This window comes from Balaenoptera ricei, chromosome 7 (assembly GCF_028023285.1).
Source record: "Balaenoptera ricei isolate mBalRic1 chromosome 7, mBalRic1.hap2, whole genome shotgun sequence".
NCBI lineage: Eukaryota > Metazoa > Chordata > Mammalia > Artiodactyla > Balaenopteridae > Balaenoptera > Balaenoptera ricei.
The window spans coordinates 50,795,423-50,807,617 of NC_082645.1; positions in this window are offsets into that span (position 1 = coordinate 50,795,423).

Genomic DNA, 12,195 nt, shown 5'->3' on the forward strand with positions numbered 1-12,195 from the left:
CACTAATAGATGCATTTTCTCCATGAGTACACCCTTGGATCACACATAGAATTCCTATTAACAGCAATGAGAGTTAAACTTGTAAATCCCTTATGCACTGATGGGAGAATAGACCTTTTAGTTTACTTAGCCATCTTCCAGTTATTTGGCACTTTCCCCATCCCTTGTGAGTTCTCCAACATTTTCATTAAAGGCTTTTCTATTTTCTATTCTGCTTCATTCAGTTTGGGTTGTAATTCACGTTGGCCTGATGCCTTGGCAGCAATGAATAATTCTAATTGCCTCACTATCTATCTAGTCTGGCCTAATCATAAAGCCTTTCAACTTTTCATTCAAGCTTCCAGCAGTATCAACTTCATGGGTCACAAACTTCCCACTCATATCCTTTTATTGCATTTTAGCTGCTTACCTCTTATGTTTTTAAGAAACTCCAGAGAGTTCATCATTATTTCATTCCTTTTCTTTTATACCATCTTACCCTTTCTGTAAAATTAAAGCAAGCACTGCAGAAACCTAAAGATGCAGGGCGACTTTTGTCCAGACATTGTATCAGAAGAGCTAGATACCCTAGTTCTCATCTATTTTAGTTAGTTATAGTAAAGGGTTAGAAACTAGAAAAGTTTTAAGTATTCTTCCATGCCTATTCTGTCACCTTTTTATAGTCAGCTCCACTTCCCTGTCTACCTACTGAAATACACATTTTTCTTTTCTGATCCTAAAGATTGATATAGTATGAGAACCATAATGGTATGCTGAAAACAAAGGTCCTGCTTTGAACTCTTGGGATTTTTTGGCAGACAGGGAGGCTTCTCCAGTACTCTATATAGTAAGGGTGTTCTGTTTTGATTCTGTATAGCAATGCTTAATGCTTATTTTAGAGATTTTGCAGGAACCTTTCTCATATGGTAAAAAAAGAAAATTGTGTTTTAAAGATTCCCAAAAGGCTTAAAAGGAAAGAAATACATATTCATTGATTATGAAATAATTTATTTTTCCTTCTTCCTTCTCCTTTAAAAAAGTATTCTAAACATTTTGAAATCTTATTGCTATAGAAAATTTCAAATATTTCATAATAGTATATAATGAATTCCCATTTATGCATCTATTGATAGATCTAGAGGCTTTAACAGATTCAGGTTGGAGTTTTGTGATAAGACTAGTACTTTAAATGTGATATTGTGTACTTCTGTAATACCTGTTTGTCTCTCTTTTGTCAATCAAAAGAGATGTCTCTTTTGTCTCCCTTTATCAGCCAAGATGATTATTGCCTAGAACCATTAATTCATTAGAGTTTGCAAAATGGGATTTTAAAATTCTATCATTGCTTCATTTATTACCTAGAATACTTATATAAAGTATTACAGTCCCTTGTTTGGTTACAGCAAGATAAATGAATCATCTCCCTTTATTTGCCAGTTTTCAAAATAATAAGTTGGTTCATCAATATTTTCCATAGGTGACCAGTGAGTTGTTTTCTTTTATCATTATAAACACATGGATTTAAACTTGTTGATGTGTTACAATCTATTGTAGTTATTATCAAGTTGTCCCATCTTTGGCCCATGAATGGCTTGTTCAGTGTAAATCTTGAGTGCTTTTGATAGAACTCCTAGCCTTTGATAACATCTTTTCCTTCCTTGTATAACAAGATATTTTAGTCTTGTCTTCAATTCTAAGTGGTTCATCTAAATTCCATTTCCCTCCCCTTAGGTGGAGTCAATTAGTTCCCTAATGAGCTATAGTTCATTTTAGTGTGAATTGGGAATTAGAAACCACAGACTGAATGCTAAAGGTGCTCATTGCTACTGGATTGGTCCTTTCAGGAGTCTGTGCTAGGGAATTTTATACACACATGCACACACACACACACGTAATAAGAGTATAAAATAAAACACATCATGGGTTTGTACTAATACTTCCAATTTCAGTGAAGGACATTTTTATTTAACCATCTTTAGTCTTAGATTTGTAATGGCTTTCCCTTATGCTGAAAACCTCTATTCCCTCTCCTAGTGAAATCTCTGTTCCCTACCTAATGAACCTAATTATTTGCTTCCCCCTCACAATGTACTCACAAGGGTCTCATAATAAAAATACCAACAGCACTACTAACAATATGATCACTGAAAACAGTTTAAGATTTTATTACAGTTCTTTCCATCCTTAGAATATATCCCATTAAGTATGTCAAATCACTGTGTTTTAAAGTCATGTGGAATGTTCCTTCCTTGATGGTTGTACCATCAAGTGATATGGTAGGCAGAGCAATGTCCTTCCTAAGATATCTATGTCCTAGACTCTGGAACCTATGAATATGTTATCTTACATGGCAAAAGAGATGTTACAGATGTGATTTTAAGAGCTTGAGATGGGGAGATTTTCTTGCATTATCCAGGTGGGCCCAATGCAATTACAGGGGTCCTTAAAAATGCAAGAAGCAGAACAGGAGGCTGGAGTGATGTGATGTGAGAAGGAATCAACATACCCTTGCTGGCTTCAAGACAGAAGGGGGCCAGTGACAATATGTGGTATTGTTTTCTCATAACTAGAATACCCAGGTCTGGTTACCAAAGGCTTGAAGGTGTGAGCATTTTGCTTGTTGCAAGTATATGTAATTGCAAGTTTTGGTACAAGGGAGTTAGTGTATATTGCAAAATATAGTAACCATGCTTATAATTCCAGGTTTTGGTACAAGGGAGGATTGATTGTTCATTTGAAGGTGGCATCTGACTCTTCACTTTTAGCATGGTTTATTGAACATTAAAAAAAAATTATTGATAGTTTTGACTGGTAATCAATGGTTACGGACTCTTCCCTTGAAACTTCATGCCTGTCAGTTGGAGGGATTTTTCCGTTAGACTAGCTTCAGGCTCCATACATGGCTTCAGACGTTTTCTCCCTCTATTCCCCAGATACTTCCAGTGTAGGAAGTATCATCATGCAATGTGACTTCTGTGTCTGTGCCTTCATTGAGTGAGTCAGAACAACCTGGGGTAGAAGTATTTCTGAAAACCCGTTCCTATAGTGGTGTGGCTAGCAATATGTCGTGGAAATTACCACAGATGTATCCAATTAAAAGTAATGTGTTCTTGGGCTTCCCTGGTGGCACAGTGGTTGAGAGTCTGCCTGCCAATGCAGGGGACACGGGTTCGGGCCCTGGTCTGGGAGGATCCCACATGCCGCGGAGCAACTGGGCCCGTGAGCCACAACTACTGAGCCTGCGCGTCTGGAGCCTGTGCTCCGCAACCAGAGAGGCCGCGATAGTGAGAGGCCCGCGCACCGCGATGAAGAGTGGCCCCCGCTCGCCGCAACTAGAGAAAGCCCTCGCACAGAAACGAAGACCCAACACAGCCAAAAATAAATAAATAAATAAATAAATAAATTTATTTAAAAAAAAAAAAAAAGTAATGTGTTCTTGATGCAACTTCCCTTTAGCAGGATCCTCAATATGCCTGCAGCCACTCCAACATTACTCAACATGTGGTGGAGAATTTGGAGTGAAAAGAGACAGTGATCTTAACTAATTGTGGTTAAAATATATTACTTTTGCACATTTTACAAAATCTTATTTCCATGCGAACCCATTGCTAAAACCTCTTCCAGGAATTTGGAAGGGGTTTGTATTAGTTTCCTACTGCTGCAGTAACAAATTACCACAAACTTGGTTACTTAAACCAACACAAATTTATTATCTTACAGTTCTGGAGGTCAGAAGTTTGAAACGGGTTTCACTGGTTTAGAATCAAGGTGTCAGCTGGATTGCATTTCTTCTGGAGACTCTGTGGCAGAATCGATTTCCTTTCCCTTTTCAGCTTCTAGAGGTGGGCTGTATTCTTGACTCCTGGTCCCCTTCTTCCATCTTCAAAGCCAGTGACATAGCATTCAAGTCTTTCTTTTTGACTGTCATCCTCCTGCCTCCCTTTTATAAGAGTCCTTGTAGTTACATCAGGCCCCAAGACAACTTACTATCTCAAGATCCTTAATTACATTTGCAAAGTTCCTTTTACCATGTAAGGTAGCATAGTCATAGGTTCTGGGAATTAGGGCATGGACATCTTTGGGGAGCCATTATTCAGCCTACCACAGGGCAGGTGCAGAGCCCTGAAACTAAGGAAGCATTTTTTTTGTTTTTGTTTTTGTTTTTCTTTTTTTAGTTTCACAGTACATCTGTCTCTGTCCTTTAGTAAGATTTTAAAGTTTTCTTCATACAGATCCTATAGGGTCCTTGTTAAATGGGTTTTAACTATTCTGTATTTTATTGTCACAATTATAAATAAATCGCTTTTTTTCCCATTTCCATTTCTAGATGGTTATGGGGGTATAGAGAAGAGTCATTAATTTTTACATGTTTCTACTTAAATGTGGAATTAGAAAGGCATACCACATTTCCTTATTAATTCTAGTGTTTTATTTTCACTAGAATCTCATATGCTTTATAGATATATAATTATATCATCAGCAAAAGGATTGTTTTATCTTGTCCTTACCAATTATTTTTTTTTCTTATTGTATTCACAGTCTTCACCTAATGCCCAGGTCTTGCTGAAATATTTTCTACTTTAGTTTCAGATTATTATTAGATTTTTCATAGTAGTATGCCTCTTCTATTCCAAAACTCTTATTTAGCACTTACATTACAATTTTTTTTGTCAATTTGTTATTATCTAAATGAATAATTATAAACTATATTGATTTTCAACCTCGGGCCAATTTTGCACCCCTAGGGAACATTTGGCAATGTCTGGAGACGTTGATTTTCACGACTAGGGAAGGGATATGCTACTGGCATCTAGAGGGCAGAAGCCAGAGTCAGGCTAAACATCCCACAATGCACAGGTCACCCTCTCACCCCTGAAACAAATAATGACCTGGTCCATGTCCCAAAACTGAGAAACCCCGAGAGTATTATAAGGTTCATTGCTTACCTCTGTTTCTGTTCTCTTCATTTTCTTGTACCTTAAGGTCATTATTCTGATGCATGTGTTGTTTTTAGATTACTATCTTCATTTTTTTTCTCTTGAATGGCTTATGTTGATGATATATTCTCTGCATTCTTATATATCTGCAAACATCTTTATTTTGCTTGGCAAGTGAATGATATAATTTTTTTTCCATTGTAAATAACTTGTTTTTGAATGATATCTTGGCTAGGTATAGGATTTTTGAATTGCATTCCCTTTCAGCATTCTGTCAATGTTGTATTTTTTCTGTTTCCCAATGTTGTTGATGCCAATCTGATTTTTTTCCATTATAAATAGCATTTAGTTCTGAAGCTTGTTGTATAGTTCTTTTTATCTGTGAAACTTGAGATTTTTACTAGGATATGCCTAGGTATATTCCCTCTTTTCCTCCCTCCCTCCCTCCTTTCCTTCCTTCATCAGTGAACTCTTTCAGTTGTAGGCTTGATTTCTTTTTTTTTTAAATTCCAGGGTAAGTTTCTTCTTTTATTTCTTGAATTATTACCCCTCTTCCATTCTCCAGTTTCTTCTTCTGGGGTTTCTGTTATTCGTATTTTAGGATCTGTTCTCCAACTTTCTAAACTTTTCTCTCAAGATTTTTGTTTTTTTTTTTGTATTTTTTCTCTAAGTCAAACAATAAGCTCTTTTTAAATTTTTAAAAATAAATTGAGATATAATTTACATACAGTGAAATATACAGATTTTAAGTGCTCAGATGTGTAAGTTTTGACGTATGTATACACACATGTAACCCACATCTTCTCAAGATACAGAACATTTTTATCATCCTAGAAACATCCCTCATCTCCCTTCCCAGACATTTCCAAGTCACCCTGCCAGGCAAGCACTCTTCTGATTTCCTTCACCTTAGATTAGTTTTGCCTGTACTAGAACGGAATGTAAATAGAATCACACTGTCTGGCTTCTTTAACTGAGCAAGATGTGTTTTGAGGTTCATCTATGGGTGTTGCATGTATCAGTAGTTCATTTCTTTTTATTGCGTAGTAGTATTCTGTATGGATATACCACAATTTTTGTTATCATTTCTCCTGATGTTGGAGATATAGTTTATTTCCATTTTGTACTGTTATAAATAAGGTTCCTATGAACATCACTGTGAAAGATTTTTGTGTACATGTTTTCACTTCTCATGGGTAAATATGTTGAAGTAGAATTGTTAGGTCATAGGGTAAGCACATGTTTAACTTTATGAAAAACTTCCAGACCAATTTCCAAAATAGTTAGTGGGAATATAAGATGGTACAACCACTTTGGAAATTGCTTTGACAACTTTATTGAAAAATCAATTGGTCATATCATCATGGCTGTATTCAGAACTCACTATTTTGTTTCATTAATCTATTTATCTTTAAATTTTTTTTCTATGTCTTTACATCAATTCAATACTGTTTTAATTACTGTAGCTCTATAATAAGTCTTGAAGTCAGGAGAGTAAGTCCTCCAGCTTTGTTCTTTTTCAAGATTGTTTGACTCTTTTAGGTTCTTTACATTTCCACTTGAATTTTAGAACCAGCTTGTCAATTTCTGTAGAAAAGCCTCCTGTGAATCTATAGATAAATATATATTAATATAACAATATTCAGTCTTTCAATCCATGATGATGGTATATGTCTCTATTTATTGGCCTCCTTTAATTTCTATCAGATATGTTTTATAGTTTTCAGAGTAGAAGTCTTCTGCATATTTTGTTAAATTTATCCTTACATACTTTTTCTATTGTAAATGGCATTGATTTTTAAATTTCTGTGGTTTTTTTAGATTTATTTTTTATTGAGGTAACATTGCTTTATAGCATTATATGTTTCATGTGTACAATATTATATTTCTACTTCTGTATACCCTACAGCATGCTCACTACCAAAAATTTGTTTCCATCTGTCACCGTACAGTTGATCCCCTTTACACATTTCACTCTCCCCTCCCTTGTCCCTTCTCCTCTGGTAACTGCTGCTTTGTTCTCTGTTACCTTTGTGTTTGTTTTTGTTTGTTCATTTATTTTGTTTGTTTGTTTGTTTTTAATATTCCACATATGAGTGAAATCATACAGTATTTTTCTTTATTCATCTGACTTTTTTCACTTAGCATAATACCCTCAAGGTCTATCAGTGTCACAAATGGCAAGATTTCATAATTTTTTTATGGCTGAGTAGTATTCCATTGTGTGTATGTACATATGTATGTACATATGTATATATATGTATAAATTTATGGATAAAGATGTTTTATATATTTAAAAATATATTATACAAATAAAATTATAAATTTATATTGTATAAATATATATATATATATAAATATATAAAACAACTTCTTTATCCATTTGTCCACTGATGGGCACTTAGGCTGTTTCCATATCTTGGCTATTGTAAATAATGCTGTGATGCACATAAGGGTGCATATATTTTTTCAAATTAGTGTTTTCTTATTCTTTGGTTAAATACCCTGAAGTGGGATAGCTGGGTCATACATGGTAGTTCTATTCTTAATTTTTTGAGGAATCTCCATGATGTTTTCCATAGTGGCTGCATCAATTTACATTCCCAGCAACAGTGTATGTGGGTTCCTTTTTCTCCATATCCTTGCCAACAGTTGTTATTTCTTGCCTAAAATTTCTTTTTCCAATCATTTATTTCTAGTAGATAGAAAACTATAACCACTGACCTTGTATTTTGCATTCTTGCTAAATCCATTAATTAGCTCTAATAGACTTTTTTAAAAGATTACTTAGGGGGACTTCCCTGGTGGTGCAGTGGTTAAGAATCCACCTACCAGTGCAGGAGACATGGGATTGATCCCTGGTCCAGGAAGATCCCACATGCTGTGGAGCAGCTAAGCCCGTGCACCACAGCTACTGAGCCTGCACTCTGGAGCCCACGAGCCACAAATACTGAGCCTGTGCGCTGCAACTACTGAAACCTGAGTGCCCTAGAGCCTGTGCACCCCAACTACTGAGCCTATGCACCGCAACTATTGAAGCCCGTGCGCTCTAGGGCCTGCATGCCACAACTACTGAAGCCTGCGCGCCTAGAGCCCGTGATCCGTAAGAGAAGCCACCACAATGAGAAGCCTGTGTACGCAATGAAGAGTAACCCCTGCTTGCCGCAACTAGAGGAAGCCCGCGTGCAGCAGTGAAGACCCAATGCAGCCAAAAAATAAGAAAAAAAAAAAAAAAAGATTACTTAGGATTTTCTGTGTAGATGATTTCAGTGGCAAAAAACACACTTTTGCTTCTTCCTTTACAATCTGTTTGCCTTTTACTTCTTTTTCATGTCTTATTGTACTTGCTGCGATCTTAGTAATATGTCAAAAAGTGTTGCAAGTAGATAGCCTTGCTTTGTTCCTGATCTTAGGGGAGGAGCATCCAATCTTTCATCATTAAATATGATTATTAGTGGTAGGCATTTTGTAGATGCTCTTTATCAGTTAGGTGACCAAGTTTTCCTCTTCTGGTTGGCTGAGATTTGAATTTTGTCAAATAATTGGCCTACAAATTCTAAGATTAAATACTTTTTCTTCTTTATTCTGCTAAATTTTGCATTACATCCATTCAATATTGATTTTCAAATATTGAACCAACCTTTTGTCCCTGGGATAAACTCCAAATGATAATCATGCTTTATTATTTTTATTTCATAGTTCTTGGTTCAATTTGCTAATATTTTGCTAGTGTATTTTTGTGTCTATTTTCATAAATGATATTAGTTTGTAGTTTTCTTTTAGTTTTGTATTTTTAAATGGCTATGATGTCCAACTACATAGGAAAATACCATAGAAAACTTAGATGAAATAATAAAGGAAACACAATGATAGTGGCTGTCTTTGGTTATTAGGAATATAGGGTTTTTCTACTTCCTGTATACTCAAAACATATTTATATTATTTATGACTTTTATAAAGTAATGTAAAATATTTTTTGTAATATAAAATTATTGTTATTATTTTTCTTTTCTTGTAATGTTTTTATCTGATTTTGGTACTGGAGGAATGCTGGCCTCTTGAAACAACTTGAGAAGTACTCCTTTCCCCTCTATTTTCTGAAAAAGTTTGTGTTAAGATTGGTATTTTTTCTCCTCAGATGTTTCATAGTATTTACCAATGAAGCCATGTGGGCCTGGAATTATCTTTCTAGGAGGTTTTTAGTTATAAATAAAAATTTAAAAATACATACAGGGCTATTTAGATTTTAAAATTTATTCTTGTGTTAGTTTTGGTAATTTGTGTCTTTCAAGGACTTTGTCCTCTTCAGTTAAGTTGTTAAATTTGTTGTCAAGTTGTTCATGATATCCCATTATTATTTTTCATATCTGTAATATCCATAGTAATGCCCCTCCTTTCATTTCTGATATTGGTAATTTGTGTTTTTTCTCTTCTTCTGTCTTGGCAGGGATTTATCAATTTAATTAACCTTTTAAAAAATCAGCTTTTCGTTTCATTGACTTTTTATATTATTTTTCCATTTTCTGTTTCATTACATTAGTAGTTACTTTTTTGTACTTTGAATTTTATCTTCTGTCTGCAGAACTCCTGGTTGAATTTTTTTCCAGCATATAAGAGATGTGATTCCATTCTTTTCTAGCTTGCATAGTTTCTGACAAGAGGTATGAATTTCTTATGATGGTTCCTCTGTAAATAATGTCCTTTTTTTCTGGATGTTTTTAAGATTTTTTTCTTTATCATTTGTTTTCAACAATTTGATTATGATATGCTTGGTGGTTTTCTTTGTGTTTATTCTACTTAGGGTTCATTGAGCTTCTAGGATCTAACAGTTTATATTTTCCATCAATTTTGGAAAAATTTCAGGCATATCTACTTAATTTTTTTCTGTCACTTTTATTCAACTCAAAATAATTTATAACTTCCCCTGTGACTGCCTTTTTATACACTTACTTAGAAGTGTGTTGTTTAATTTTGAAATACTTAGGAATTTCCTATTTATCTTTTAGTTATTTTTTTTCTAGATTAATTCTGTTATGGTCAGAGATCATACTTTGTATGATTTCAGTTCTTTCTAATTTTTGAAGATTTGTTTTATGGCCCAGGATATGGTCTATCTTGGTAAATGTTACAGGAATGTTGAGTAGAGAATTCTATGAATGTCAATTAGAATAAGGTGGTTAATAAGGTCTTCTATATACTAATTTTATTTCTACTTTTTCTATTGATTGTTAAGAGGAGTGTTGCAATCTTTATTGTTTTAAATTTGTCTGTTTTTCCTTTGAGTTCTGTCAGTTTTTGCTTCATCTATTTTGAAGCTCTGTTGTTGCTAAATACTCATCTAGGATTTTTATGTCTTAGTGAATTCACACTTTTATCATTATATTGTGTCCCTCTTTGTCCTTGGTAATATTTCTTGTTCTGAATTCTAATTTATATGATATTAATATAGCCACTCTAGCTATCTTTGGATTAACATTGTATTTTTCTACCCTTTTACTTTTAATCTATCTACCTGTTTATATTTAAAGTGGATTTTTTTTTCAATAGTACAAAAACTGGGTCTTCCTTTTGTTCCTACAAGTGTGATAAGATGATCTATATATTTTAATTGGTAGGTTTATACCATTTATATATAATGCAATTATTGATATGTTTAGATTTAGGTCTGCCATTTTATTATGTGTTTTCAGTTTGCCACCTCCTTTTTTGTTCCTGTGTTCCCTTTTCAGTTGTTTGGATATTTTTCAGTGTTCCATTTTAACTCATCTGTTGACCTTTCATTATATTTGTTTTTGTTAATTTTTTGGTGGTTTCTCTTAGGATCACAGTGTACATATTTAACCTTTCATAGTCTATTTAGCACTGTACCACTTTGAGTAAAATGTAGATATCTTTTATATTTTCTCAGATGATTGTTGTTCCTTTATTTATTTTTTTGTTCCTTTATTTTTTAAATTTGGGTTTCCTTTTCAGCCTGAAGAATTTTTTTTTTAGTATTTCTTTTACAGCAGGTCTGCTGGTAAAAAAATTCTTTTAGTTTTTCTTCATCTCAGAACGTCTTTTTCACCTTCACTTCTAAAGGATATTTTTGCTGGTTATAGAATTTTGAGTTCACAGTTCTTTTCTTTCATCACTTTAAAGACATTGCTCTACTGCCTTCCAGTTTCTATAGTTTCTGATGAAAAATTTGTAAATATTCAAATTGTTGTTCCTCTGTAAGTATGGCCCTCTACAGCCTCTGTGGGCTATAGTTCCAATTTAAGTTTAGTTTTCAAATGCTTACTTAATCTGTCTTGCATATGAATCATCAAAGGATTAGTTGGAAATCTGGGTGGTGGTCTAAATCTTAGTTCAGTTCTCAAAGCCTTTCTATGCTACCTTTGGATTTGTCCCATACATGAATATTTCAAAGGTAAATCCATGATTTTGAGGTTCATATACAATACTTGAGGATCACCTTCTCTACCTCTGTCTTCTCTGGGAGTCTCCTTACTCTCTTTTCCCTAAAAGCGTTCCTGTTCCTTATTATTCTGGTCAGAAAGATGGAATTTATTTTGGAGTTGTAGTCAAGAAGCTCACCCTTTTGCAGGTTGCCTGTCCCAGTTTTGATCACTTTTTACAATCTTACTACTTTCTTTAAAATTAAAAAAAAATTATTGTGGTAGTAAAACACATAACAGGATCATGTGGGGGAGTGGCAGAGTGCACTGCTGTCAGGCCAGGCTGAGGGGCAGAGGCAGGGGCTGGGGGGCGGCAGCAGTGGGAAAAAAAAAAGAAAAAGAAAAACACATAACATAGAATTTACCATCTTAACTGTTTCTAAATGTACAGTTTAGTAGTGTTAAGTATATTCACATTGTTGGTTAACAAATCTCCCAATTTTTTTATCTTGGAAAATTGAAATTCTATATCCATGAAACAACTCCCTATTTCTCCCTCTCTCCATCTTGTCAACCATCATTATACTTTGCTTCTATGAATTTGACTACTCTAGGTAGGTCATTATAAGTGGAACCCAGCAGTATTTGCCTTCTTGTGACTGGCTTATTTCACTTAGCATAATGTCCTCAGGTTTCATCCATGTTGTAGCATGTGTCAGAATTTCCTCCCTTTCTAAGGCTGAGTAGTATTCCATTGTATGTAATACCACATTTGTTTATCCATTCATCCACTGATGGACACATGGGTTGCTTCCACCACTTGGCTATTGTGAATAGTGCTGCTATGAACATTGGTGTGCACATGGATCATGCTTTTAATTCTTTTGGATATATATATA